General features: G+C 34.8%; 1 protein-coding gene across 5 annotated transcripts in view; it reads left to right on the top strand.

Annotated features, from left to right (window-relative positions):
• The window catches only part of COL25A1 (collagen type XXV alpha 1 chain), a 414,648-nt gene that overhangs the window by 189,282 nt on the left and 197,570 nt on the right, over window positions 1-27,796 (top strand). The window lies entirely within an intron of this gene.

Below are 27,796 nucleotides of genomic sequence, written 5' to 3'. Positions count from 1 at the left end.
ATCTTGGGAAAAATATGAAGTATATGTTAAATGGCTTTAGGTTTTCCCAGCTGTACTGCTAACTGGCAGTGTGACCTTGAGCAAGTTACTTAATCTCTGAAACTTTTCCTTACCTGTTTAATGTGGATACTACTGCTTTGCTTAGAACTTTTATGAGGATCGAATGAGAGAAATACATCATGCTTCTAGCACAGCAAATGACATATAGTAGGAGCTCAGTAATTTAAGGGAGTCAATTGAAATAATTCAAGTGAAAGATGAAAGCTGAAAATGGAATATTTTCATTGAGGATGGGAAAGAAGTTACATATTTAGGAAATATTCATAAAATTTAAGAAATAAAATATAATAGGAGAACAATTAAGAAAGAATAGTAATAAATAGGAGACAGTTTGAATCTGGGATGCCTAAAGAACATAAAACACTTAGGAATCCCAGATGATATTCATTGGAAGCCTAGATTCAATATCTTTTGATAGGTACATAAAAAATATAGCTGCTCATCACTGTCCTTAAGTTAAATTTAATGAATAACATATTTAAAAATTAATTCTAAATATTGGGTTTATTTAGGTGAGAGAAGTAGAAGAGTTTTTGGAAAAGAACCGGTCAATTTTTTGCAGTGGGTCACATTTGTGTGAGGGTATCACAGACCTACAGAGACCTAGAGGTGATTTATTCCTTGCTTCTTGTATATAAATGTAATTTTTTTTCTATTAGGATTAACGTCTTAGGTCATTATTGTATTACTGATTTATCTGTATTGTATTTTAAAAATTTAACAGTTTAGTATAGCAATTAAGACCTAAGACCTAAGACTCTGGAGCCAGATTGCCTGGGTTTATTTCCCAGCTCTACTTCTTACTGAACAGTTAAGAAGTTGCCTAAATCCCTCTGCTTTGGTTTTCTTATCTGTAAAATGGGGATAACAGTAGTACCTACCCTATAAAGTTGAGGTGAGGATTAAATGAGTGAATATTTGTAATAGAATATTGTCTCACAGAGTGGCTTTGCTCCATATGTGTTAGTTATTGTTAATGTGGTGGCGATGATAATGACAACACAATTCAGTGATGATGATGTGCGAACAAAAGCTGTCACAGTCCAGTGTACTTAAACAAAGCAAGCAGTCATCTGCTATGAGTGTAGACAGCTCTATAATGACTGGAAAGAAAGCCATTTACCTTACTTACCATTTCTGTTACCTTTTTGCGATCTTAGTTTGAATTCCATGTCAGTGATTGGATTCCTATTCCACATTGCTCTGCTGTCTCTAGCTGTTTCAGTAGATGTGATAAAATTCGTAAAACTACCAGCTTTAACTCACTTCAACTCTTTGGAATGTAAAATAAGACTTTTTTATTTTCAGAAAGATTGTAAGTATGTGATACAAAATGTAGTGTGTCAACTCTAAAATGCAGAAAACTCTGCTCTAAATAAATACAAATATTTTGTTTCATTTTTTCCAATGAAAAGACATACTTTTCCCAGCTGCTGCCCTGTAAGACAGAATTACCTCCTTTCATTGTGTGCTCTCTGACCTTGAATTTATTATGGCTCTTACCATGTTAGTTGTTTGTACACCTCCCTCTACATACTGGAATTCTACAGATAAGGGTAGTGTGTTATTTTTCTGCTTTTCATCCCATGTTTAGCAAAGTACCTAGCCTAGAAAATGCCAACATTTTTTGTTGTTGAATGAATGAATTAATCAGTCCAAAAGAATTGCCCAAATAATTACAAAGAAAGTTTTCAGTTATACTAAACACTATCCTATCCAGTTAAAGTGGGTTAATACTGAATAATGGAGAATATTCTTCAGTAGAACAATGAGGGCATTCAACTGACTAGCAGGGAAATCTGTCTAGACACCAAAAGCAAATGAAAGCACATGAAAATCTTACGTAGAAGAAAATCTGCCAAATGGATTGTGAGACTTTGCTTTTTAGTTCAATCTGAGTCTCGGGATTATTATAAAACTATATTTCAGAACAATCTGTCTTATTTAATGCCACTCATTCACCTCCTGAAAAGAACAACAAAAACAAAAAACAAAACAAAACAAAAAAACAGTCACTTAGATCATCATTCTGTTTCCAGGAGTGTCAGCAGAAATGATAAGATTCCTCTGCCCACCAGGCTCTGTAAGCTTGCCAGTGAAAACATGGATGTTGTTCTTCTGGCCTTTTGTATTTGGTGTGCCATATAGTAAGCAGAAACAAAAATCAGGCTGCTCTTCCCCCCAACACTCACATTGACAAATGTCCCAAGGAGCCAGTGGACTGCAGCTGCTGACCACACCAGGGAAGCATTCAGAATTTATGACAAGGGCAGGCAGGAAGAATCCCCCCAGCCCAGGATTTCAGCACAGAATTCTGGCACGAAGTGACCCCTGAGATTGAGTTGCGGGACTCAGCAGTGTTGCTGGCACTCTGCAGCGTTGCCACTTCCACCCAAGCAGTCCACGCTACACTCCTGCCTTGTGAATCTTCTAGTTTTTGCCCCTACAGATTTTAACATTTCACCTAAAAATAACTCTCCTGCATGTTATTAGCCCTACTTATACACATTTAAATGGGCTTGTGGCAAACGATCTCTTTTTTTCCACAATCCACTTAAATCTTCATCCACTCTATTTCCACAGATGTGCATTTTTAATCTGATGCTAGAAAGCTGTGAGAAGCAGCTTTACAATAAATACTTTTTAAAAACGCGCTTTATTTTTTGAGACGAGCTTGCTTGACAATTCTAATGATGCAAATGTTTCATGTCCTTTATTCAGTTAAAAATGCAACTTTTAGAATGTCTGACAATATATGATAAATAACCCCTAAATTTAAATAAAGTAATGCTAAAATTCTCCAAACTAGCATGATTGATTCAATTGCATTATGATAAATGCTCTAAAGAAGCTTTATAAATATCCTAGGCTACTTTCAAATAGTACCAAGATCCCTGATTCTTATTTAAAAAGCCAAGCAAAACAGAAACTTTCATATCATTCTAGGAAATGAATTATGGGTGTTATTATTCTGATGTTTCTTTGAGTTCTGGAGGGTATAGGAATATTTGTGGAAAATTAGTTTCATAGAGAAATAAATATTGCAGAAAGAAAGCTTAAGAGACGAGTCAAGAGGCTCTCTATGTAGACCCTGTAATTGTAACCTCCTAGGATCAGTCAAGAAGATGAGAAAACACCCTACCAGCATTATAGTAAGAGGAGACATCGCCCATCCTCTCTCCTTCCCAGAATTATCCTCTATGGGTGGTGGCCAAAATGTGGCTGTCACACTAGTCTAAATGTGAAAATTTCAGTCACCTAAAGCACAGGGAGTGGGGTAGACGGCCTTGTCAGAGTTATAAATGACTTCCTTGCTTTGCAGATTTTGCTTTCTCCTCCAGTCTTATCCTTCGGCACTTGGTCTTAGTACAGCTTTCAGCACCACTGATTATGATATAGTTTGAAAATGCTTGAGGGAGTTTGCCTTTTTGTCTGCTTCCGTTTTTAAATGGTTTCAGTCCTACCCCTCAGACAGTTGACATCATGTATATCAATGGCCGCCCATTGTTCTGGGGATGAAGTACGTGAGGCTGCTGTTCAGAGTCCTAACGGGGGCCCATGGCTATTTAAAATCCTCATACTGCCCTTAGGTCTAGCCTGCTAGACACTGTAGTGGCTGTCGATGTGAGCTGAACTGTTTAAAGATACTGCTGCGACTTTTGCTCCTCGGTGGGAGGTGGGGGAAAAGGCCAGAGGTGGGAGGCTAGTTTTGTTTTTAATGGAATTATGGAAATACAGGTCTGGAAAGAAATTCCACTAGCAGATGGCTTATCCCATGTTCCCTAGAGCAATGGCTTGGCCTTGTGCTTAAGTCTGCCATATATGTATCAAATCCACAATCTCTTGTTCTCCGCTAGATTTGTGTTCTGAAAACTTATTATTTAGAAAAAACTTTTCTTTATATAACTTTAATGTTTCCTGATTTGGTTTTTCATTTTCATTTAGCCATGTTTACTTATCTAACCGTTCACTTAATATGCAGTAATGTACCGATGGATTTACCTGGTGATTTACTTTAAACACAGTGGTAGCAGCCACCGCAGGACCCTTTTGCATAACAGGTATTCTTCTTAGCGATGATGTGCAAAAAAATTTCTCATTTTCTCAATTAAGAGTCTACAGAAAACCAAGGTGAAGCACCTAATAAACACTCAAAAGTGCTAAATTGATTAATAAATGAATAAGTTACTACAGTTAATAGAAATTGACAATGAGGCAAGAGAGCAAATTTTACTTAAAGAGAAAGTTATAATTTTACTGCAAATTACAAAGCAGATATTGTTTACCTAGTTTAAAACACCTGAAAAATCATATCTACATGCCCCTTCCATCTGAGGAATTCTGTAAATGCTTAGAATATAAATAAATTTATTGTGAGTGTTTAAGCATTTAAATTTTACATTTTCAGAACTCCCAGGAAGCATATGATGTTTTGGCATTTATATGGGCTTTCAAGTGAACATATAAGTTCATGCAGATTATTGATTTGACTAAGTCTGAAGGAATTCTATGAAGGGTAAAATATATACAGAAAGTGAAATATTCCTTAAAGTTCTTAATGTATTTTTTAAGTATATAGTGTTAACTATTTTTTCTTTGGGGCTATATTTTTTTTCAATGTTAATGGAAGTCTTCGAGGGAAAATATAATTAAAAAGTGTACTCTCCTACAATTTTATGAGAAGATCTAATACATGAAAAATGACGTTTTCATATGCTTTTCTCTTTTGTCTATTTTGTCATTCCGTGTTTTTCAGATCACATAATACCAATTCTTATGACCAGTTCTTCTGTTTCCCCTTCAAACATGATTCTGGTCATGTCTTGACTTTAGTACCAAATTTATGGAATAACTTAAAATTTCTTCTTTATTTGTTAGTATATATACCTATTTCATAAATGTTTCTTGTTTTGAAGTACATATAGACAACTGATCTAGCAATTAAGTATTTTATTATAATAGGATAAAAAGTGCCTGTAAATCCCTTGAAAATTAAATTTAAAAAACAAAAAAATGAAACCAATAATGATATTCTGTTGTTATTGAGACCATCATCATAGATAACTAGCAACTCAGTAAATGTTGATGTTTTCTAGGTTTTGAATTGATATCTGACTACCATATCCCCATCATAAAACTGTGAGGCTATGTAGCCATCTGGGGACTGTTCCCAGCCTTTAGAGGACCAACCTCTACCAGTTACTGAGAAATTCAATCACCTATTTTGGTGAAATTACATATATATATATATATATATATATATATATATATATATATATATATATGTAATATGTAAAAATATATATATATGTATATATATATACATATATATATATATATATATATTTTTTGTTAGTGATACAGTGATAAATCTCACCTTACTTTAGTATTTTGTTTTAAGGAAACTATTTTGGATAAAAACGTATGAGTTGGGGTCACCAGTTTTTTAAAGGTGTGAGTGTAGTCCTTTCAGTCTTATTAAGAAAGCAACTATGTGCTTTATTTACTAAGGCCTGAATAGAATCAATAGCATTTTAGTAACTTTGTAAAAATTTGCTGAAATAAGCTCTGTTTTCTTAAATGACATATTTGTGATTTTCTTGAACTAGGTTCCATCGAATGCCTAAGTGATGGCACTATTGTAGTGTAAATCATTCAATCATATTCTTGTAATTAATGAGAATAATCCACAGAACTCCCTTTGGATCTTCTGTTAATTTCATTACGTAAACTAAATCACATCATCAGGAATCCATTTGCCTGTAAATTAGATTTAGATGCAGTTTAAATAGCTTGGGAGAACATTTTGGATTTTACACATTAGTTAACCCTGTTTAAAATTTTGTATCATTTGGCATATTTATTTTGTACACTTTGTTTTCTATGACAGCAATAGGAATTTTTAAGAGTAGAGTAGGAATTTTTAAACTTATTTCCTCTTCAAAGCAAAGAAAGCTAGTCAATGCTGTGTGTTTTGGGAGTGGGGGCTAGAATGGGTCATATTCTCTGCAGCCATTTTGATTAATTTTTCAGCCAGTCAAAACAGCCACTTAAATATTTACTGTTGACCCTGCCTAGATAATCTACATCTTACTTTTCTGTGTGCTGAATGATTACAGTCTGGACAAAAGGACATTGCTTTGGTTTTCCTTTGTATATATTAAACTACGACTTTCAGTTATTGGCTATTGTGTCATGGAAATGACACTGAAAAATTAGAATCCAAGAGTGAACAGCAAAATGGTAGAGGCTTGAAAATATAATCTATGAGAAGATATTAAAGCATTGAGTGTTGCCAGCCTTGATGGAAAGCAATCAGGAAAGATATGATAGCATCCTAAAGTATGTAAGTTAATGCTAGAATGAGTAGAAAAACATTGATTGTCAGTGGACCACAAAAACAGATAAAGTGGTAATATTCCAAAGGATGTATCATGTTGTGATTCAGAGCTGAACCTTAGATACCTAGCAATCAATAGCAAAATGCTATATTATGAAACCAGAATTCCAGGGGATGCTTATTAAAGATCTGCTGCAACTGTGTTATTCTTTTTGAATAAAAACACACCAGGTGGAGGAGCCAGTCAAAGGGTGAAAATGAGTTTTGTCCTTACGGAATCTCTGGTCCAATAGCATTCAGTATTCTTATGATGAACAACATGGAGGTTCTCTCTAGAGTCATTTCCAAACCCTACAGGGATTTTAATAGGAGAATAGTGAAGAAATTATGTTTAGGAGTTTAAAGATGTTAGGTAAGGGTCTCAGATCTTGTTTTTTATCCTTCCTACACTGCTCCTCCCCACCCCCCCTTCTGCCATCCACCCAGCACACACACACACACACACACAGATTATGTACAGCAGTATGGTAATCTATCCTATCTAGACAGGAAGTGAATGGTAAATCTGTCCTCAGAAAAAAGCTTTAACCTGGTTAAACTGGGTTGCAGGTACCAGTCCAGGACACAGTGGAGGAATGGAAAAAGCCATTAAATCCTACACTATGTTGCAGAATCAGGGTAGCTCATGTTGGTGGTTGGAATGGGGTGGTGCTGAGCAGTATAAAGTTTTATGTGGACCCCCTATGGAGTTATGTAACTGATTTAGCACATCTGGGCAAGGAATAACTTGGCAGCTATGGTGCTGATTGCAACATTTATTATTGAGAAATAAGACATCTTGGTGAGGTTGGGGATCTACAATGGTCATAGTGCCTGTCATTTCAGGGTAATTAAAAGGTTTCAGAAAGAAGACAGAAACCTTTCAGAGGATTTTGCAAGCTCAGAGTGTGGGTGGGTCTATATTATAGACTTCAGGAAGGACAGAAATGGTGAAATCACTGGCAGCCACCAGATTTGAGAGAACGATATTGATCCCATAATTGCAGGAAGAGCAAAGTTTCAAAATCTGGGATCCTTGCAATATGACTGGGTTATGCTTTAGTCTGGAAATAAAACTTCAGTGATAATAACTTCAAATAACAATTTTCAAAATAATGCAAAGAACTCTCATAGTTTCACTCTCAAAACTCACAAAAGACATAAACTGAGTTTATAAAAGAAGAAATGTAACTAGTAAATATAAAATGTTCACCCTAATTAGTAAAGAAAGAAATGCGAGTTAAATTGAGGTAAAATCTTTCATCTATTAACTTAGAAATTTCAAAATTAATGAGATTATCCAGTACTCACATAGATATGGACACTGGAACTATCATATATTTCTCATCAATTTCCACAAAAAGGATCTTTGACTCTCTTAGCTTAGTCATATTTTTGAAAGTCATTACAAGGAAATAATTCCTAGTAAGGAAACAAAAAAGCACCTGCCTTAGTCTTTTCAGCTTGCTGTAACAAAATAACCATAGCCTGAGCAGCTTATAAACAACAGAAGTTTATTTTTCACAGTCCTGGAGACTGGAAGTCCACGGCCGTGGCACCAGTATGGTTGGTTTCTGATGAAGGCCCTCTTCCAGACTGCAGACTGCTGACTTCTCACTGTGTCCTCACATGGTGGAAGGAACAAGGGATCTCTCCGAAGCCTCTTTTATAAAGACAGTAATCTTCTTCATGAAGACGCCCCCCTCATGACCCAATTACCTCCCAAAGACCTTACCTCCTGATACCATCACCTTGCCCATTAGGATTTTAAATATGAATTTTAGGGGAGACAAACACTCAGACCATGGCAAACCATATGCACAAAGCTGTTCATCATGTTCAAAGTTAAAATGTGTGGGGAGGAAAAATGTTCAACAGAACCTATGGTTATGTAATTTACTCTAAAATGAAACATCTTAACTAAATATGACTAAAGATAATGATTATGAATGCTGATACAATAAAGAAAAGACTTGTTATGTGAGATTGTTAAAAATGATTTTAAAATGTTATGTACATAAAATAAGCACATCAAAAACACTGAAGTCAGACAATAGCTGTGTTAGGGAAGTGAGGGTTTTTTGAAATTTTATTTCTTAATTTTCTAAATTTCCAGTTAGGTAGTTATCCTGCTTTTATTTCTTAAATTTACATCTTTTAAACTTTAGTTATCTAAGACAATTAGCATTATGCCTAGTTTACAACGAATAAATAAAATGAGTTTTCAAATGTTTAAAAGCCACTAGCTTCCACATCTCCTAGGCAACCCCGGTTCTTTTTTTCCCAAGAAAACAGAGGCATAGGTAGATAACGAGTATTTTCTTTACATAGAGCCCAGAAAGTGTTCTTGTTTTGGTTTGCACAAAGTGCCGTGATCCTTCCTCCCACCTCTCCCCTCCCTCCCTTTTGCTCTGTCTGTCAAAAATGATAAATCTGTTGCATGTGCACCAGGCCCTTAGACTAAATATTCTCCTTACCCATTACTAGTGTTTCTTCATTGCTCTTTTTTTTTTCCAGCAAATATAATGATCCAAATGTTGTGTTGAGTTTGGGGGGGCCTATAATATGTCATTAGGAAGACCTCGATAAAAGAAAAGGGCAGGTGTCCCACCTGTGAAAAGCAATAATAAAGGAGATTAGTTTTCCAAGTCCAGCATGGGGCTTACTACACTGGCTAGCTTCCAAGCTACTGCAGATATGCACAGCTGGCCTTGGAGGAGCCACCAAAAGCGGCAGCACTTGCCCCAGTGGACTTTTGGGTATTTCGTAGACTAGGACCTGCATTTAAAGACAAGTTTTCAGTTTGAGATTATCGTTTGACTCTTTAACGCACTTTTGGTGCATAAAGATAAAGAATACCCAGTATTTTTACCTGATGAAGACTCTATCTCAGTGTTTTGGTTTTAGGTGTGATCTGACTCTCCTCTCGGTTTCCTAATACATACTTGAGTTGAATTAGATTGAAGAAAGTTTCACCTCTTTAATCTCTTTTCTTCCATTTTTTCCTCCTGTTCCATTTTTCCTCTTTCCCTCCATAAATCATTACCATAATCTTGGCCTCAAAAAATCAGCATAAGCCAAAGGCAGTCTCATGAGGGAAATATTACTTTCATGTGTGGCCTAAACATAGCACATAAACTACTCCCTGGAAAAGAAAACAAAAATTGTTCACCAGGAGAATGAGAATATATTCTTCTGTGAAGAGATTTTTCCACTGTGCTTCTTGATATTTTAGAAGGTCCCCAGTGTTATGAAGCGAAATTTGGGTTCCCATCTGGCACCAAAGAATTAAAAAAAAAATTAAAAAAAAAAAAAGCCATTCTGTGACTAATTTTAAAATGCTATAAAGATAAAAATATTTTCAGTATTTTTTCTTCTGAAAGTCAGAGAGTTACACTGCGATTAGATAATGAGGCTGCCCATTAAAGCTGGGCGGAGGGCCTGCAGGGCACAGTGCAGTCTCTCAGGAATCAGGCGCGTTCAGATAGTATGGATATTTGAAGAACACAAGTTCTAAAGATGATTTCTATAGTGAGTCAGATGAAAGAGGTTTAAAATTTTTTTAATCTTTTTATACTTATAGGATGGTCTCTTATAAACCTATTATACTTCTGGAAAGTTGCAGGAGTAAGCTAAAAAAGCACGACTAACTCAAAAGAGTTACCTCTGGGGATTTTTAGTTTATCATTACTATCTCTCTATGTAAAAGCCAATGAGAATTTAAAGGTCACATGTGTCTACGAGAAAATCCTTATATAACGCATCACAAATACTGTCAGAGAATGAACATATTTTTATCTATAAATGTTATACTCTCAAAGTGACATGATGAAATTTGATTTTTATAGCACATTCATTAATAGATTTACCAAACACCTATTAATACTATATCATTTTCCAAGGTCCTGAGGCTTGAAGATGAATCAGACTGTTCCCCTGTTCTCAGGTGCTTGATAATAGTAGATGGAAGTCAACTTGGGCAGGAATAATTACAACACAATAAGTGCCATAATGATAATGGAGGTGGGCAAGATGGCATTCAAAATATTGATCAAGCAGTATGGTACAGGCTCCAATAAATCAGAATAGATTCCCGTCTCAATGCTGGAATGGGGTGTGAGAGATCACCTGCTGGGCCAGGTCTTTTCTCCTTTTCTATGGAGACCCAGGGGACTTCGAGGAAGGAGCTGGGATGGTCAAGGTATTAAGAGGACAGGTACTTGGTCGTGGTGGTGGCGGGGTGCCTTCAGAACTGGCTAACTAACAACCAGTGCGGTAGTCCTGATGTGTACTTCTGCAAATCAGCTCTGCATTTGGAGTGTTACAATTTGTTTAAAAATGAATGTCCAGATATTTTCATTGCTATTATTCTAGATCGCTGTCTATTTTAAATTCATCGAGTACATTTCTGCAGCTGTCACTAAGCTTTGCTTCTAATGATATATGTATCACCCTTGGGCAGGTGGGGCATGTAAAGACTTTGATGGGACTCTGCTCAGCTTGAGGTTCTGGATTTAAATGACTGATAGCATGTGTGAGTTCACCAAAGATATTACTATTACAAAAGGGTAGTTATGTACTACCTTTAATCTGACCATATTGCATTTCATCATTGGTTGCTGCACTGAAATGAAAAACCTTGCCATATAGTGAATACTTTAATCTATTGTCATAAAGAAGGCCTTGTCAATCTTGGCTAAAAAATCTAGGCTTAATGACCAAACTGGAGATACATAAAAGTAGAAGTTGTTCAGTAGTTATCTTTGTATGATTTCCTCTTAATTACTATGAGTTTTTTTTTTTTTTAGTTATTTCATCTAATAGAATAGAAGTTATGGAATAAAATGGAGAAGAAATTTATTCTTTAAACACACAGAAACACACACACCTATAAAGCGCAAAAAAGGTATTTACAAACCACTTGTATTTTTTTGTGCTGTCAAATATTTATGCAGTAACCCAAATAATGCCGACAAAATGTTCTGCTATACAACTTTTCTGTATTCTTCTGGAATGTAGAATTTTATCTGGTTAGATTATAACTGCCAAAGCTGAACAAAGAATGGCTACTGATTTATTACAACTTGTGATGCAATTGAATAAAAGTGTTCCTACTTCCGAACATTTCTTCACAAGGGAGGCAGGTTGTGTGTAGCAAGATCAAACAACTGTGCTTCATGGTTGTGTGTATTCAGGCAGAATGATTAGAACTCCAGAGGGATTTGTGTGCCTGCATCATGCCCTGGGCACTTCCCCTCTTCAATCCTTATGGAATTTCTCAGCTGCAGCCATCAGTCCTAGGGGTTAGATGTGCCTGAAAGAAGAAGGCCACATTGCTCTCATTCATTACCACTGCCTAGTTCTTGCTACAGTTCTGAAAAGCCAGTGCATTGTGGGCCTTGCTAATGACCCTAACCATCACATTTGATAACAGCATCCCTCTAATACTACCTTCCGCCTTCTTAAGGCAAGACCTCTACATTTGATACAGTAAGATATAGCAGTGGCTGCTGTCATTATATCCCATTAATGATAAATCTGCCTATTTGGTGTGAAATTAGTTGACTAACTAGACTGGCATCCTTGCATTAACTTTTGGGAAACCTAGAGTTATTACTTTTGTAGGTACTAGAGAGCAGTTGTGGCCATTAGTTAGGAAATGTATCATTTTCTTTTGTTTCTCATAAAAGCATATTGTTAGGAGGAGCTCTAGTGTAATCTTTTCATGTTACAGATGAGAAGTCTAAGATTCTGCAAAACAATGACATCAAAAGCATAGGAGGTCTCTGCTTCTCAACCCATTAATCCTGCTGTCTCCTATTTCAGGGATTATTCAAATCAATATTCCACCGATGGAAATCCAGAATTAACTCCATGTATGTGAGTGGAAATATTGGAAAGAATCTCACAGATTTGAAAGGGAATCAGTAGAAAGATAGAAATAACCCTAACAGGTTTGGCCTCAGTTTTGTAATTTGTTGTTAGAGATTCTATAATATTATTATCAAGTTATTATCTATTTTACTTGGGTGGAACTTTGTAGTTATATCTGTGAAACTGACCCCATGTAGGTGTTCAAATACAACAGCAATGTTTTCCAAGTTAGGGGCTTGTACCTTTAATTGTAAAGATCTGTGGATCACATCTTGGAAGGAAAAAATGTAGACTCTTCAGAGAATTTAATTCATATTAACATGCCAATATTCTGAATACTGTTTCTAAGGCCTAAGGTTGACATCTGACTATTGTGTTAATGACAGGGGAAATTTTTGTTTTTATCTACCCAACATATATAAATAGTACCACCAATTTTTTATTCTATAAGGCTCAACTCCTTGGAGCCACCTTTGAGTTTCAACCTCTCCTATTCATCCCCTGTATCCAGTTAAGCAACCAAGTTTGGTTCTTCTTATCAAAATTGCTTTTAGTATCTAATTTTTCCCCCCATTGCCACTACGCTCTTTATCATTAGATGCCTTAGTTTTGGAAGATACTCATAACTGACTTTGATAATTCTTGCCAGGTTAGTCCTCCTAAAATACCATTTTGTTTGTGTCATTATCTTACTACTCAATCTGTAATGCCTTCCTATTACCCGTTGGAGAATTTCCTAACTTCTGTCATTTGAAGTCTTCTATAATCTAGACCCACCTTACTTATCCAACCTTATTTCAAACAAAAATTCAAATTCCAGTGAAGATGATCTAATGGTTAGCTGCAGTGCACGTGGCTAGCTGTATTTATTCATGACTTACTCTATATCCTGCTTTATCTTCTTTTTATCTACGCATTTAAGTCAAGCTAAAGTTTCTTCTCTCTGAGAAGCTTCTCCCAATTCTCTTCTCTGAACTTCTGTGGTATAACAAATACCACAAATATATAGTATAACACTGCATTATATGGTGGCTAACATTGTTTTTTAATTGTTTGTTTGTTTTTTTTTTTGCTTTAGGTCTTGTATCCCTTAAAAGATCATGAGATCTTTTCAGGATGAAATCATACATACATTGTGTTGATAGCATAAGACATTCTTGCCTATTCTTTGAATTAAAATATTTTAAAAGTTAACAACTTTTTAAGATATACTCACCTTTTTCTCAGCATAAAATATTCAAAGAACAATCAAGTTCAAACAGATATCTAGGGGATTCATTTTATTTATAGGAATCTTTTTTCATACTGGATATTAACAACTAACTTCAAAGCTACCAGTAGAATTTAAGAATTTCTTAATAATGATTGTGTAATGAGGAGGCTGAATATGGAGGATGATTAATGAATCATAACCAACTTGAGTCTTACATATTCACAGATATGATGGAATATAGGTAGTGTCAAAATGGATTAACATTCTAACATCCTCATTTTTGTTCACATTCAAAAATAGATAAGGAGAAACATTATAAATAAAAATTTATTGAACATTTTGCATAAAGCTCTTTGTTTAAGAAATTTAGTATATTTATGTTGTACCATTGTCTTATTCAGGAGACCTTCTTTTGTGTTTTGAAAACAGCTAATGAGCTCATTTATTGGTGCATTAAAAGTATGAGTCATTTTACCAAGGAACATAAAATATATTTCATAGGACCAAATCTATTTCTGAACATCACAGTCCCTTCTATATTTGCTTCAGTTTATATTTTCCTTGAAGATTTTCCCTCTAATGTTACCTGGTGTCATAATGAAATACCATATTTTAACCTATTCTATTTTATGAAAAACTCTTATAATAACAAGTTGCAAAATGAAAGAATTCAAATTCTACTTTGAAATTGCCCTCTCCCTCATAACCTAAAGTTGTAACTCTTGAACTTTTACCCCCAATCGTTAGCTCCAGAGTTCCTGGTCTACTTTATCAAGGGTCTTTTATAAGTCCTTTAAAGATGACTGGCATATGTCGTCAGGCCTTAGATGTATTACTTATTGGCCTCTGACACACATCCAAACCTTGGCAAGCTTTGAGGTTCCCATCTTCCTTAGAACAAAGGATGCCTGATAGAAAGCCAAGAAGATTCTTCATTATTTAAGGCTCTAGAAAGTATACCTACGAAAATAAAAGACGCTATTTTTTTTAACTTTGTATAGTTAAAATACACCATAGTTTCTGTACAAGATAGGAAAAACTCAACCCCAAAGTTAAAATCATATGTCTTAGATTGGCCCTTCTGCAGTTTCATTGGAAAATGTGATGGATATAGCAGCAGTAAAGTGCCGAAATTATTATGAAATCATATGAGGAAGCAATTTATTCGTAGAAATCTACTCATAATGTTTTTGTATTCTAGGGAGTTTTCCTGTCAGGACGAATCTGAGATTTAACTGTAAGGAAACACGGAAACACTGTGTTTATTTTGAAGGAGGCCGTGAAACTCTGTGGGGTGGTTGGGAGATTTCAAGTATCTTTTTTAAAGGCCAAATTGGACTTGATTTTTCTGGTGATGATCACCCATGTTAGCATTTCCATGCGAGGCCAACCGTTATCCTAATCTTCACTGTATTTTGTTCTAGTTGGTTTAACAAGATAATTTGACATTTTGTAGAACACTCTTCATATGTATGACATTTCAAATACATCATAGCATTGAACAATTTAGTTCCTTATATAGGCCAATAGCTCCTCCTTAGACTGGTTTGAAGTATAAAATACTATTGCTATTTCTACTTAGGAAACCAAGAATAATGGTAAAAAAAAATCTTTTTACTTAACAACTCTATTAAAATGTTCATTAAACTGGTAGTGAATTCTAAGAAGGCAGAATTTATATCAATTCATGGATATATTGGAAAAAAGATTAGAGAAGAAAAAAATGGGCCAAATACATGGGAAGGGAGAAAAGATCATCACTCCTACATTATATCTTATTGAAATCGAATTTAAGTAAGAAGACAAGAATGATGAAATACCAGGGATTAGGCAAAAGAGACTCTTATATAGCATGGAGACTTGGGGTTGAGAAATACTGGAACTAGATTTTCATAATGGGAAAATCTTGACTTTTAAGTACTTCCTTCCATATTTAATGCAAGCTTATTGTTCAGGGAAAATGCATGATGAAAATATATTAAAATTATTACTGTACTAGTTGTATGGAGATGAATTTGAGAGAGACCACTAAGAAAAACAAAGACCTAAACTATCTGAGGTAGGTATTATCTGCATTTTGTAGGTGTCAAAATAGGTTCTACAAGGTTAATTTGACCAGTCATAGAGCTAATGTATTGAAGAATCAGGTTCAAACATGTCCATATGGCTGATTTCAAAAATGTTACTCTGCTGTCTTCTTTTTTTTTAACCAGAATAAATGCTAAATAAGTGTTATTGTTTCAGCTGTTTGAAAAGTAGTCATCCATTTAACTAACATTTAATGGTGTGCCAGGCACTGAGAGCATAACAGTGAATAAGATAGACACTATTCCTCTTTTCTAAAAGATCAATATTTTCATATGTCTGATTCTAAATATATATGTAACAGACTTGTTAAAACTGATGCGTATGCTATAGTTACGAATACTGTATTGTACACTTCAAATTTTGTTGAGAGTAGATCTCATGTCAAGTGTTTTTACTGCCAATAAAATAATATAAACTGGCATGCATTGAGTAGAATATATTAATTGAACAAATACATAAAAACTGAACTCATAGTTAACCTAGGGAGATGTGATTTCAGTGTGTGAAGAGAGAATGGTTCCTTTTTAGCTTTGTAAAATAAAAGTTTATTAACTTATGACCAGTAGTTTCTCATGATTATTTTACAATTAAAATGGGAAGCTAAAAATAAGCCCATAAACTGGAATTGTAAATAGAAGCCTTCAGAAATGCTCATGAACCTGTTCTTTCTAAGTTTATTTAAAGCTCCTATTTTTCTTAATGGCAGCTCTGTGCGTTTGTATCAGAAAATAGAGTGATCTGTAGTGTGCTCAGTAAATAGCAAGTCTTTAGTTTTAGAATTTACAGTTCAGGAGTCAGACTGTCTAGGTATAAATCCCTAACCCACCATTTACTAGATGTGTGATGTTGAGTACCAAGTCACTTAACCTCTCTATACCTCACCTTCCAAAATTATATTACAATTACACAAGTAGTGTAAATAAGTGAAATGATGTGCAGGCAGCACTTACCAAATGCCAGATGAGTGGTGAATACTCAAATATTAACTGTCATCATTATACCTTTTAATAGGTTTCAAGCATTTTGTGGGTTTCTTTTTCTTTCCTTTGCCCATGACATTATGTGGTCATCAGATTTGCTGGCTTCCACAGACAGCCTTATTCTATTACTCCTGCTCTGGTTGCTTTAGGACACTTGTGCCTTCAGGCTTGTTTCCTCAGGTCCAGACTTCCATCTTGCACTCCTACTTCTATTCTGGTGGTTTCATCTCAACTTTTCGTTTACTCGCTCTCCATTGCTAATTTGCAGTGTTAAACCACTTCTGTTATGATTATTTTTCCTATTGGTGACTAATTTTGGCCATAGGCATATTAAGTAATTCATTTAACACTAGCTTAAAGACATGTGGACAATTAACATGTGTGTAAATGGTGTATGTGCTGCTGCTATAATTAATTCATCCATCAGCAATTTGGCAGAAGTTTGCAATATTGCAAAGCCATTAATGGAAACAAATCCTAGTTTTCATTTTTCTATTTCCCATAAGGAAGTTTGTCTCAATCTCTGATAAATAAAGAATTAAGATTACTTAATCTATTGAGCATGTGACTATGTTCAACCATTATTTTATTTTTTGTTGTTGTTACTTTAAAAATTCTGTTTATCTTTAAAAGATCTTTTTACCACTCTACATAACATTGGAAACATAAACTCTAGAGAGCTCATTTAAATTTTTCTCCCAGCTTTGGAACTAAACCTCATTTTAGAAGGTTAATATATTACATTGTATATATAATAACCACTCTTGTTATATAGCATATAATCTCACAAAGAAACACATCTTTCCTATTTCCCAACCCCTACTCTTTGACATCTTACAGCCCCCTCCCCTCCAAATAGAAATTTAAAAAAGCTGTCATGACAAATCCCCTGTAGGATCATGGGTTAAAACATTCTATACCTTAATAATGAAACACTTTATGTGTAGGAGAATGATAGAAATAACAACTGTGTCACATCAGACCTCATTAAAGTCAATGCACTGCAACACTCAGCTATGTGTAGTCTCGAACAGTTTCTATTGAATATTCTGTTATATTTATTTTCTAAATGTCGAAAACAGCAGTAAAGATAACTCCTCATTTGCTGAAATTCCATTTCTGAAAACAAACCATCAACATAAAGTCTAGAAATGTTTCTTTGCACTTGGTTTGGAAATCTCTCTCTTTTATTATTTAAGTGCAGTGGTTTTCTAGTATTTTATGAGAGTCTCTAATTGTCTCGTAAATATGGTCATTTTCCCCTAGTTATAAAATTTACAAATATCAGTTAATCCTGGGTAAACTTGAAATGCTTCATTTGGACTTAATGCCAGTTGGAAATTAATTTCATTGAAATAACTGGGAAGAAGGGTTACAAGGACAAGGCAATTTTTGCCCATTGGCCTCTTTCCACAAGGAATAGAAACTCAACCAGTTAAAAAAAACTCTAATGCTCAAGCAATGTTGAGAACTAGATTCATCACAATTCTGATGTAAGTTATTTGTATTTATTTAACACATTTTGTTAGCAATTGTTAAAATTGGAAAAATACAGAAATAGATAAAACAGGAGTCTTGTTCTCAATGTATTTCATGAGAAAGATGAAAACATATTTTGCCAGAATGTCACACTTTGTTGCTTAAGTACTCTTCTAATGAGAAGTATATTTTGGAGTAACTACTCCAGTTTCCTGTAAATCGGTGGCTTTCAAATCATTTTGCTTAATACTCCAAGAAAGCATTACATTTTCCATTTAAACCAGTGCACACATAAATATCCACCCAGTCGGCTTGGTGGCCTAATGTGTACAGTGCTAATGCACTCATATTTAATAGTCACTGAAGGGAGTTTTTGTTTTTTCTCTTTTTATACCTTTCATGAGTCACATTGTTTTATTTCCATTCGTTGAACACAATTTCTGCACATATTTTATGTTTCATAAGTTTAACTTGAAATTGTCAAAAAGTTCCTGGTAGAAAAGCTAGACTATTAACGTATTTATGAAAGGGAAATTTATAAAAGTAATTTAAAGATTTGGTATTTTTATATGATTTTTAAAATCTCCTCTAGAAATTAGACAAAACAACTCTAGTACATGATAGATATTTATAACCATATTAAAGTTATGACATGGCCTGGTTAGGACATGAAAATAAAAATTGAGCAACTTAATTTTTGTTGTTTATAACTAAAATAGAAATGAACTATTTTTTTCTAACGAGCTATCAATTTGCATATTTTTTTATTACTCTAATAATGTATAAGAATAAAATCCCTGAAACATTTGTTCATATGTCTCTGTGTTGTTAAAAAAAGAAGTACTTTCACAACTTTTCAGTTGAACTCATTGCCTTTAAAATAAATACTGTATATCTGAATAATACTCTATAATGAGAGTTTTGGAGCATGGTTATTATAAACTTTAATTCATACCAATTATTTATTATGATCACCTTTCTTTTATAAATTGATATTCTGTGGATATTAGAAAATTAAGGAAATTTAAAACAAAAACACACACATAAAAGATATTTAAAACAAATAAGCCTGTGTTACATAGAGTGGACTACATGCTGATTTAAAATATCTTTGGAAATAAATCTCTTGAGTAAAAAACAGTTATTTCTTTTAAAAGTTAACATGGTATGAAATAATAATGTTGGCATACTTCAAATAGCCCGTAGGCAGTATTCCTTTAAAGGTTCATCAAGTGATAAACCCTGTGCCAGTTGCTAGAGATATAAAGATGAATAAGAGAAATCCTGCCTTCAAGAGCTCACTGTCTAGTGGGAGACTGTAACAAGTGATCATAACAGATCTGCTTAAGTAGCCATATTATATGAGGCAGGTCATTGATAAAATGAAGAAATTTGGAAAACTTGGCTGGTCATATCCAGTCTCAGTCTATGGAGTGTGAGTTCTAAGAGGCAGCACGGTAGATAAATTCAAGAGCTCTGAGCTTGGAATCAGGAAGCTGTTGTCTGCTCAATGGGATCTTCAGCAGGTCATTTTCACTTCAATATTAATACTTGCAGAAATGTGAATCATTGATTGATGAACTAATTTTAGCCAAGAAACTTATACTACAAATGGCTGCAGTTCAATATGATAAATTGGAGCTGCTCTGATGGTCCAGTATGAAGCACAGTGTGAAAAACTTTGGACTGCATCACCCCCTGGGTACATTGTAGTAGAGACATTTTGTGAGTATGCAGAAAATACATTTTAGCTAATATTCTGCTTCTCCCTGTTATTGGATCTTTAAGCTTTTTGCTTCTAATTGTGGAGTGCAAGGCTTTGGTCTTTATTGAAAGAATTTCAGGCATTCAGCAAGCAAGCAGGTGGGAGGACTTTGGGGAAGCCTCTGAAATGAATCTGTGCCTACTTGTAAGGTTAATCCAGATCTGAAGGTAAACCTGGTTTAGTCTTCTGAAAGTAGCTGGAGGATTGGGAGCATGGTTCAGACAGGATGATCCGTGTCTCCTCTGTGCCCAGACAGGTTCCTCCCTCCCTAGAGTGATCTGCAGCTGTTGGAAACCTATTCCTGGGGTCAATTGGGTGGAGGGATTGTCCTAGGTTTGCACACATTTCTCCTGTAGGCCTCTCTACCCCAGCATGCATCTGCCCATGGGGCTTGCCCACCTGCTCGCCGATTCTGACTCACTCTTTCCCTCCTTGACCACAAGCTCAGTCTCCTGCTCTTTCCTTTGCCTTCCGAATTCTGGATCAGAGTATTTGCTTTTTGGGATATTTACTGTTGTTTGAGATATTTTATGGAATTTTCTCTGATGTCCTTAAAGAATCTATATACCTCTGGAGATGAAACTTCTAAGAGGTTTTAGCTTTTTATTAGGATGTGTCAAATTGCTTAGAAGTCTTACTATTTTTATTGACAATGACAGTAATATAGCATGACAGTAATATAGTATGAAAATAGTTTCTAAGCTTTGCTGCATTAATGGAAAATAAAAGAAACGGTCAGTTAATGTGGTATATGGCACCTTACAGTTTTCATCCTCACAATAATTATATAAATTTGGTAGAGTCAGTACTATTTACCAGATCTTTTAGCAGACTAAAATCAAAGAGGTTATTGAAAGTTAGCTCAATTTACATAGTAGTGAAAATCTTTTAACTCTTATTCCATGTTCTTTGCATTATACTAAATTGCCTCTTTGAATATTACAAGTAGAAGGTACTGTTAATCTCTCATACTTTTATTCAGTGTTTCTTATCAATACTCAAATATATTATGATCACTTAATGACTTAATACAAAAAGATAATATAAATAAAGCAAAAAGGGGCTAACATTTATTGAGCTCCTAGTTCGTGCTTTTACAGGCATTCATTACCTCCATCATGGGAATTCAGTCAGGAATTAATTCCCTAATGACGCATGTTATTAGTGACCGTGAGGTCATTTGTGTAGCAAAATGGCTACATTTCTCCTTGTGCTCAGGTTTTTATGAAAACATACCTAAGCACAATCACCCAGGGCCGAGACTTACTTTTTTTTTTAATAAACACTTTATTGAAATATGATACACATGTAAAAAAGCAGTATATATTTAAAGTTAACAACTCTATGAATTTGGGATAAGTATATATCTGTAAAACCATCACCATCATCAAGGCCATAGACATATTTGTCATGGCCCAAAGTTTCCTCCTGTCCCTATTATTGTTATTGTGATTTCGTGGTAAGAACGCTTATCAATAAGATTTACCTTCTTAGGAAATTTTAAGTATATAATAAAGAGTTGTTACCTATAGGCACCATGCTCTATGGTAGATCTCCAGAATTTATCTGTCTTGTATAACTAATGCTTTGTACCCTTTGATCATCATCTCCTCTCCATTTCCCTCTTCCCTCAGCTCCTGGCAATGATCATTTTATTCTCTGCTTGCATGAGTCTGACTATTTTTGATTCTGCTTATAAATTAGATCATACAATATATGTCTTTCTGTATTTGGCTTGTTTTAGTTAGCATAATGCCTTCTAGGTTCATCTATGTTGTTGCAAATGGCAGAAATTCCTTCTTTTTAAAGGCTGAATAATATTCCACATGCGCCACATTTTCTTTATTCATTCATCTGCTGATGGACTTTGTTTCCTTATCTTGGCTATTGTGAAATGCTGCAATGAACCTGGGAGTCCATATCTCCTTGAGATGTCGGAAGCCAGCCGATCAAGTCAAACCGGGTACCTGAATGGGGGAGCGGGGACTGAGAAAAAAGGGAAGACAGACAGTGTGCAGGAGGGAGAACAGATCTCACAACTGTCTCTCCGAGTTTATTTCTTATGCTTCTTTTTATACATAATCTGTTCTTTGTGTATCCCAAGATAACATAATAAAAGTAACATCCTGAAGATCGAGGTACAATCCACACTTCCTTTGACACTCCCTTCGACACTCCCTTTGACACTCCCTTTGTCTATACTTAATCTTCTTCTTCCTGGAATTCCACAGAACCAGCCTTTTCTTTTTTATGCAAGCAGGCCTCCCGAGATAATCCATGCACTCTTTTGAATTTGGGGAGCTTTAGCTCCCTACATTGAGATCTTGATTTTAATACCTTTGTCTAATTACCCAAAGGTGCTAATGCTGGATCATATGGTAGTTCTGTTTTTTGTTTTTTTGAGGAACCTATATACTATTTTCCATAGTGACTGCACCAATTTACATTCCCACCAACAGGGTGTCAAGGTTCTCTTTTCTTAACATCTTCTCCAACACTTATCTTTTTTACTTTTAAAAATAATTATCCCAAGAGGTGTGTGGTTTTGATGGCCTTTCTCCAATGTTTACTGATGTCGAGCTCCTTTTTGTATACCCCTCGGCCTGAATGTCCATTTGGGTCCTTTGCCCATTTTTGAAGTTGGGTTATTTGTTTTTTTTTTGCCATTGATTTGTAGGAGTTCCTATTATATTTTGGATATGAACCCCTTGTAAGGTGTATCCTGTGAATATCTTCTCCCATTCTGTAGATTTTTTATTTTGTTGATCATTTCCTTTGATATGCAGAAACTTTTTAGTTTAATGTAATCCCACTTGTTTATTTTGCTTTTGTTGCTGGTGTTTTTCGTGTCATATCTGAAAAATCATTGCCAAGACCATTGTCAGGGAACTTTAGTCTATGGCCATACCACCCTGAATGTGCTCGATCTTGCCTGATCTTGGAAGCTTAGCAGGGTCAGGCCTGGTTAGTACTTGGATTGGAGGAACTTTATACCTATGTTTCTTTCTAGGAGTCTTATGGTTTCAGTTCTTGTGTTTAAATCTTCAATCCATTTTGAGTTGATTTCTTCCCTTTGTTTCTATTCACATTATTTCTTCTCCCCCAAAAGCAAATATAGCCAGAAACGTATGTTGAAATAGAAAGCAAGAGATAAAAATAAAGCAAAACAATATGCCCAGCCAATTATAATTCTAAAACTTTCCTCAAACACTCCCTGTGTGTTTAACTGTAAATGTTTATAAGACATATAAATATTTTTAAATACACATAAAATCCCAATAAAAAAAAAATCTCAAAGTATCCAGAAATGTTATGTTTAAACTCAGCTTGAAATACTAGCGGGAATGGAGAAGAGTGAACAGATCCAAGTAATAAGAGTGGAATGGACAAGTTTTTGGTAATTTATCTGATAAACCAGGTAAGGGTATTCTAGAAACCTGCAATAACCACCCACCCTCTAAGACCATGCATGGGAAGGCCCAGATGTAGGCATATGTTTATTTCTAGGCACATATCTAACTTTAAAGAAGAGTCTTATCACAGGGAGATACATCATTATTGAGGTGTAGAGTGCTCCAGCAATATTAGTTGTAGGCCAAAAAAACTGGTTTGGCTTAAGACATCTTGCTATGATGTGATTTAATGACCTTGATCGGTCTACAGTTGCGTTTTTGGATGCTGGTTTTTAAAGCATTGCCATTATGGCTGAATTTTACTACTTCTTTCTGAAGCTGACAGTTCGCATCATCTTTCAAGCAAAAATTCTTTCTGAAGCATGAACAGTACCGGTTATCATGAAATTTCTTATCATGAAAAGCTATCTGGTTTTATAGCCTCCCTCTGTTTTCTATAATTTATTCTTCATTTCATGAATTCTCTGCTTGTAAGTTTTCACTTCCTCTGTTGCTGATAGCTTCTGCTTTTTCTCTTCCCATTTATATTCTTGAACCAGTTTCTTTTGCAGAGTCGTGCCTTTCTGCTGATAGAATTCACTGAGAATTTCTGCTGCAAGGATCTGGCCAAATTCAATGAATAAGAGTCAGGTTCCAGCTTCTATATTTGTTCGTACAGCTCGTGCCTGGCTGACACTTCATCACTGTTTGGAGTGGAAATGGCCATTATCTTTTTCAACTGTTGTTAACTTTGGTTTTGTCTGGGAAACATCCACCATTTGTCTTTTCTGATTTTTCATCTTCTCACTCTGATGATCTGCCAGCTGTCCATTGTCAAATTTATCCCATCCATACCATTTTTATTATTTTTACCCTTAAATTCAGAAGCAATATCAAATTGTCTCATCTGCATAGTAGACTTCTTCAAAACTTCTCTTTATTTTTTTTGTAAGCAAGATCTTTAAGTCTTACTGGGAGTTTTGTATAATTTATTAGTTTACTAAGCTCAGTGTAATGCTTACTCCTGTCTTGTTTCTTACAGTAATGTTAATATGCTCTTCTCAAATCTAGTATTTTCTTGGTAAATCCAATAGAGTTTAGATTCTCATCTTCTCATAACTTCGTTTAGCTTCATTTTCTCTCTCAAATATTATGAAAATCTTTGTAAAACTTTGTTATATTTAATAGATATCTATCTTGCCAATATCTTTTCACTTTCCTTAGATTCTGTTTTTCTCAGTTCTCAATATAATAAGCAGGTTTACCACAGCATTTGATTCATTTCTCTAAGCCTTCTGATAGAGTAGTTAATGTAAACATGTCCAGAAAGATTCTAATTTTGTTTCTTGATTTCTTAAAAATATTGTTCATTTTTTCATAATCTGATTTCTTTTAGAAATATTTTTTGTTTATTTTAAACTATTTAAAAATATTTGTGCAATCTGTTTTACTTGATAAAATCTACTATTAAAAAGTCTTCAGGGGAAGTGACAAACTAATTCTAATAAACAAATATAATTATAAGCTCTAAGACTTGTCATAAAAATTATGACTGGGCCCTTTGGCACCTTGTCGTGGGTGAGACAGTAGTCAAAGAACCTCCCACTGTAATTTTCCCTCATAGTTCCTAGCATTTTCTCTTTATCTTTGAATATTCGTAAATTTCTCCTTCCATGTGCTTAATTGTGATTTGTTTTTACTTGCCATTTAGAGTATAAATTTAATCTTAGGACTCCTATATACGATTCTGAAAAATTCTCATCTATCATCTCTTAAACAAAAGCCTCTCTCTATCATTTCTTTTGGATTCTCTTATTGATGTAAGTAAAATTTTGCTTCTTAACATAGATAGATACATAGATAGATGGTGTCTTAGTCCACTTGGGCTGCTATAACAAAACATCACAGATTGGATGACTTATAAACAACACAAATTTATTTCTCTTAGTTCTGGAGACTGGGAAGTCTAAGATCAAGGCACCAGCATGGTTGCATCTGCTGAGGGTCCTCCTTGTTCACAACTGGTGGCTCCTCACTGTGTCCTCACGTGGTGGAATAGACTAGGAATCTCCGTGGGTCCTCTTTTATAAGGCGTGAATCCCATTCATGAGAGCTCCAGCCTCATGACTTAAGCACCTCCTCAAAGCCCTGCTTCCTAATACCGTCATCTTTGAGCGTTAGAATGTCAAAATGTGAATTTTAGGGTGTTCAGACTATAGTAGATAGAGGATGGATGGATGGATGGATGGATGGATGGATGGACAGAAGATAGATATTAGATCTCTCTCTCTGGGCTGCATTCTGCATCTTCCACATCAATTCTTTCTTTAACCATATCCAGGCTAGCACTTAATTGGTTTATCATTATAAAAAATTTTTAATGACTGTATTTTTCATTTTCAGGATTTCTAAAGGGTTCTCTTTCAAATCCATTTGTTCTTTTTCCCCCTTGTTTATATTTCAAATCCTTGCTATTCAATGGGTGTTACTTCTTCAATTTTCTCTTATAGCTTAATTAACATACCAACCTTTGCATGATGGTTTCTTAAAATTAATTAATGTTACCTGGAAAGGATTTACGATCTTATTATTGAGTGCTCTCTTTTTTAAATATTAGATTTCTTCATTTGTCTTTGGAATTTTGGTTTATATGTTCACTAGGAATAGGAGGTGTGTGTGTGTGTGTAGTTTTCTTTCTCTGTGCATGTCTACCTTTCTTTTCTCTGTGTTAACCCTTTCTTACCTAACCATATTATGTTTGTCTTTACCTGACCACCAAGGCTTCTAGACCAGATTTGTTTTAAAATGGTATTTTAGGACTCCTGTTCCAGATTTATATTGAGACTATCATAGAATTAGGCATCAAATCATTAGATTCTTTCTTCGTTTTCTGATTAGGAGATTATGTCTATATTTCTCAGCCTTTAAGCTAGGGATATGGGCTTTTTTTTTTTTCCCATCATTTCTTCAGTGTTTCTAAGCCCTTGTCTTTAAGAAGTGAGTCTGGCTCTGGTTAGAGAACTTTGGAGCATTTATGCTTCAGGAACTGAACTAATAACCGCCATTCCTACTTCTAGAATTGGAACCCAGCAGGCTCATGGTTTATCCCTGTTCTCTATTGTGCATTTCTGGTCCATTTCTGGCCTATGAACATGTCCATTTCTTTTTGAATACAACTACTTCTAAAGTTTAAAAAAATTTTTTTTTTACAATGGACCATGTGTTTGTAGTAGAAGGAACAAATCAGAAGATAAACTCATTGTGCCATTTTCACAACATGCTACTAATGAATTTTTCATGTGTTATTTTAATCTTTTCAATTTCTTTGTCTCTTGAGGACAAATATACATCTTATTTATGACCTATAACTCCTCTATGCAGATCAGACATCATACAAATATAGTAGCTACTAAAATCTTCTTAGTTTAATTCATTTTATAATAGAAAAAAATCTTATTTTTAATCTTTTTTAAATTACAGTGGACCTGATTTTTATTCATAAGGGCATTGTAAATATCAGAATATGGCAAAATATATCTGTGTATATGTGTGTTTGAGTGTGTGTATAAATGTATATTTTTCATATCTGTTAGGGTTCCATTTGGGTTTATTTACTTGTTTACATATATTCCTTCTGCTCCCAATCTGGCCAAGAATACCCTGAATGTGATTAAAACCACTTTTTATTCCAGGATCCAGAAAGTAATCTGAAATTTCTAATGACACTTTTGGACTCTGCTACAAAGCTACTTCTCCTAATATTTTCAATTGACTTTATTGCTTGATTGTTTTTAACCTCTTACAAAACACAGATGGCCAGACTTACTCTGTGTAAGGGCTTGAGGGGAAACTAACTGGCCCACTGATGTTTTTATTTCTCATGATAGTGTTTCCATGTGGAAGTCAGTAGCTCAGGATCACATTGAGAGCCAGCTGGATGCTAAGGCCTTTGCTGCTTGTGTCTTGAACTTTATAGAATTTGGAAGTCATCAGTGCAACTTCGCAGCTCATTCTTTAAAACCAGGAAGTTCTATATTTTCCTTGGCCTCCTTCTTCCAGCAAATATTAGAAGACCTCAATTCTCATCATGGGCTAATTATTCTCTTCTATTTGCCGGAACCATAATTCAGTGGGAGCTATTCCTACCCAAGGAAATGAGGGGAGAAATTATATAATTGAGAATAATAGTTTGAAAGCCATGAATGTTTAGAATCTTGTGCTAAGTCTGATACATACTAGCTTGGTGGTCTTCACTGGCAACTCACTGGGAAAAAAAAAAAGATTTTTCCCCCTTTTAAAATTGGGTCATCATAAGACTAAATATTTTTGAATGATAATAATAAGCTAGCCCCTTAGAAAAATGAGCTTATAGTGACTACCTTTCCAATAAAAAGGGTCATGATTTTAATTCAGCTAGTTCTCAATTAAGGAAATTTTAATATATGAAAATTCACATTTAATAAGATAGAAATATTTGTAAGATTATTTTCATTACTAATATGTACATTTAGCTAACTGCCAACTAAATATTTTCAAGAGAATCGTGATGGACCTGACTGAAGAGAA

This window comes from Pteropus medius, unplaced genomic scaffold, assembly GCF_902729225.1.
Source record: "Pteropus medius unplaced genomic scaffold, Ma_sr-lr_union100, whole genome shotgun sequence".
In the NCBI taxonomy this organism is placed as follows: Eukaryota; Metazoa; Chordata; class Mammalia; order Chiroptera; family Pteropodidae; genus Pteropus; species Pteropus medius.
This window is presented reverse-complemented; position numbering and strand designations above follow the sequence as displayed.